The sequence below is a fragment of the Octopus bimaculoides genome, chromosome 9, assembly GCF_001194135.2.
Source record: "Octopus bimaculoides isolate UCB-OBI-ISO-001 chromosome 9, ASM119413v2, whole genome shotgun sequence".
Taxonomy (NCBI): Eukaryota; Metazoa; Mollusca; class Cephalopoda; order Octopoda; family Octopodidae; genus Octopus; species Octopus bimaculoides.
In genome coordinates, this window is record NC_068989.1 from 36,689,206 (window position 1) to 36,693,433 (window position 4,228).

Below are 4,228 nucleotides of genomic sequence, written 5' to 3' on the forward strand. Positions count from 1 at the left end.
TTAATAAGCTAAAAATCTTACGCGATCGAAGCAAATCAATAATTATACATTCTATAGCTCGTACATTGAAATATTTAAAGCCCTAATACTTTAAAACTCTTCATCAATTTTCTCATCTTCCCTTACAAATCTACCGTAATTTGAGAGAGAATAAAACAATTTAAATGTCAGCTGCAGCCATATCGCCCCTTGCCAGCCAACTCTTCATCTCAAGGTCTCAAGGTTATTGACCTAAACCTATTTCTCTTAGAATAATAAAAATAAAAACGTCATTGGCAGTAACTGATATTGTCTCTTGCTGACGATATGATTCCCTACTTTCTTCGATACAACGACTTCTGCGAAAAATTCACGTCAAATCTCCTATCTTCCAACCTCATCTAAATTCTCTGTTATCGAGATGGATGGCAATACACCTTGGTAGGATTGGTTTTTGCTCTGTTCCAAGAAAATCAGCAGTTTTCTATGTCTGTATTTTATTGATTTCTGATTTTCCGTTAAACACGATGTCAATATTTGTTGGTATGTAACCCTAGTCAATTTTGCTCAAGTAGACAGAAACAACTTCTGAATTCTCCCTTCAGACATATAGATAGAAGAAACCTAATATGTTGCTCTCAAGTAGAAATCTAATCTCATCATTATTTTAATAGTAACCATCCCATCTCTAAGGCAGCAAATCTCTAGAGTATCGGAGCAAATGCCTTCTGGCACATATTCTAGCTTTCTGAGTTCAAATTCTGTCAAGGTCAACTCAGTATCTTTGGTGGGGGTTAAGTTTTCTATTTTCTCTCATTTTCAGAAATAGCTATAAAAAAAAATAAATAAAATAAAAACGAAAAGAAAACCAAGGCTGCAGAAAACTACTTTTGTATTCTTTCACAAAAAATTCCATGACAAATACAAGGTGATGGTCGTGGAAATCATCATCACTCATTTGTAAACCTGATGGAATAAAGAAGGAATCTCACATCCATTGTGGGAATATTTTCTTGAGATTTAAGACATGAAACACAGTTTCATTTTCAAGACAACAAATCTGAGCAACTACAAAAAAGCTTCTGGGCCAACTTAAAAATTTTACTGTAGGATAAGGTGTTTAGGTCAATCATAGTGTGACTTGAACCTGAAACAAGGTATTAAACTAGATTAAAATGATCTTCATTTGGGCACCATGACTTTTAGCCAAGTGATTTGTGTTAGCATGCTGGACAAAATGCTTAATGGCATTTCACCTGTCCTTACATTCTGAGTTCAAATTCCACCAAGGTTAACTTTACCTTTCATCCTTTCAGAGTCAATAAAATAAGTACTAGTTGTGTACTGGGTTCAGTATAATCAGCTACCTTACTTCCCCCAAATTCCAGACCCTGTGCCTATAGTAAAAAGGATTATTATTATTATTATTATTATTATTATATATTGGAAATTAATAACACTGTGACAATCATTTTACAACCACCATGTGATGTCAAGACAAAGAGACTCAAACATATACTCACACACACATATATATACATGCATATGTGCATACATACATCTCCATGGTAACTGCAGTGTATTTGCCTTTAGCAGTTGAAATATGTGTCAAACATATTTCAACTAACCAATATATATGACAGGCCTCTCTCAGTTTCTGTCTACCAGATCTACTCACAAGGCTTTTGTTGGCTCACAGAGAGATTGAACCCAGAACAATGTGGAAACAAACTTCTTACCATCAAGCCATGCCTGCACTTATAAAATGTTTGCAAACATAAAAACAAAACAAAACAATAATTAGGTTGTACAAAATTATTTTGGAAATTCAGTCTGCATTATTAATGAAGCAGCAAAGTGGAATGGTAATCATAATAATTGTTTCAAGTTTTGGCACAAGTCCAGTAAGTTTAGGAGATGGGGTAGAACAGAAATAATTATATAACACTTTTCTTAAAGTCCCATATTTGACCTTCCACTGTTGTCTGTAGTATATCGTTATGATTTTGGATGACACTATGAATCATAAAATTTGTCTCAAGCCAGCTTATAAAGGTTGGTTGCAGTCAAATTAATACATCTTTTCTCATACAATTTCTAATTTACCCCACTGTATATTTCTGTTATTATATTCCAGTCACGTGTCATATATTTTAACAAATTTTGTTGTCCCACTGTACACTAACCAAGGAGTCAGCAACAACATTATGGTGGTTGTACATGGTCATGTACAAGGAAACAATGTTGTATGTTGAATGTGGACAACTATGTACAAAGGGATAACAGCAACATTATGTACACCTATATTCATATCTAATACTGCCAAATCAGATTGGAGCCTGGTGTTGCCATCCGGTTTCACCAGTCCTCAGTCAAATCATCCAACCCATACTAGCATGGAAAGCGGACGTTAAACGATGATGATGATGATGATAAATACACACTGCTGTATTAATGCTTACCTTTCACATGCGTCATGTTCTCATAAAAGATTCTAAATCATATATACAAAATATTATTTATGCAATGGAATATTACATTTTGTGTTATGGTGCATGATTATAGGTGATTTGTAAATTGATGCAGGTCAGAGAAAAAAAAGGAAAGGGCTAGATACAGTTTACTGATGTGTGAAAACAACCTTTAAATATGAAGAGACAATGTATAAAGATAAATTTACATGCAAGTTAAGTAATCTTATATACTAATTAAATAATTGACACACTGATAGTGAGAGGTTTGTCATATAACAGTCATAAACCAGTTTATACACAATTTATGGAAGGGATTGTATGGTAAACACCCACAAAATTATTAACCATCATGCCAACAACCACCTTGAGCACCTTTTTGAGCTCCATGTGTCTAAGACATGTGGGCATGCCTACAAAGTCAGAAAACAACACAGGTCCCATGACTTTCGGAAACATTTTTTTTGCACTCAAAGTTGCTGAATGATGGAACAAACTACCTGCAGCAGTAGTTAGTTGCTGAGATATTGCACCCTTTAAAATCTCCATGCTTCCTGAAATTCGCCAACACTACACCTGATATCCCCACTCAATACGCATGCAAATATGTATATCATGTCTTGTACACTCTTTACTTTCCTGACTATTGTACATCCTTCTATGTACTGTACATGCACCTTTGATTATGTATAGTGCACCTGAGCACTATACACAATAATACTATTATCATTATTATTATGATGCAATGCTTTGCAATTTGAGCTTCGTTAAGACAATATACAATAAATCAGATTGAAACTACTAAGAAAGTATTTCAACACACAACAATTAGACTTGATATTAAAAGTCCAATTCAAACTGAAACATCTCCAAAATGAAAAATGTTCTTAGCACTTATTTGACATTGCCTTAAGACATGCAGCATCACAAGTAACCCCGCTTAAATGAAATTGTAGAAAACATTTACTAGTTGGCCTCTGGACAGAAAAGGTTTATCCCAAAAATAGTATATGATATGTTGCAAGATTCCTGATGTGAAACTGTGTGCTGAAATAGATATTGTTGTATTCTGGGATGGCTATTTTTTTTTTCTGCCAAATAAACACTATATATGCACTATATATTAAGAACTAATAAACGAGCGAAGAACGAATATATAATGCGTGTGTTTATTTGGCAAAAAAAAAAAGGAAAAGGAAATGACCATCTTGAACTACATCAATATACATATGTGTGTGTATATATATACATATATATATATATATATAGTAAAAGTGAAAATTATAATAGTGAAAATTACAAAAGCTGCATGCTGGTAAAAATCACATGCTGATTTTATCAATTTTCATCTTTACTATGTATATATAACTATATATACAAAACTGAGAATGTCTGTCTCTCTGTGTGTCTATGTGTGCATCACTAAAACTCAAAAACTACCCAACCGATTTCATTCAAATTTTACACATACACTACTTAGGGTCCATGGTATGTCATGAGCCAAATGCGAGCCTGGAGCAATCTCTTAGACTGTATTATGTGTGAAAAGTGAAACAATAACATCTCTATTGTAATGCGGGATAATAGTTTAAGTTTTAATAGTTTCACTATTAATATTTTCACTATGTATATAATATATACATAGTGAAACTATTATCTCACATTACATATATACATGCATACATGTATATATATGTGTGTATGCATGTATATATGTGTATTTATATCTGCACACACACACACACACACACACACACACACACACACACACACACACA

General features: G+C 33.4%; 1 protein-coding gene across 1 annotated transcript in view; it reads left to right on the forward strand.

Annotated features, from left to right (window-relative positions):
• Positions 1-277: 277 nt before the first annotated feature.
• Positions 278-4,228, forward strand: part of LOC106877348 (centrosomal protein CCDC61) — a 107,103-nt gene continuing 103,152 nt past the window's right edge. Inside the window, exon 1 of the mRNA XM_052970643.1 lies at positions 278-420. The gene's annotated coding sequence lies outside the window, so the exon portion shown is untranslated. The remainder of the gene's footprint in view (positions 421-4,228) is intronic.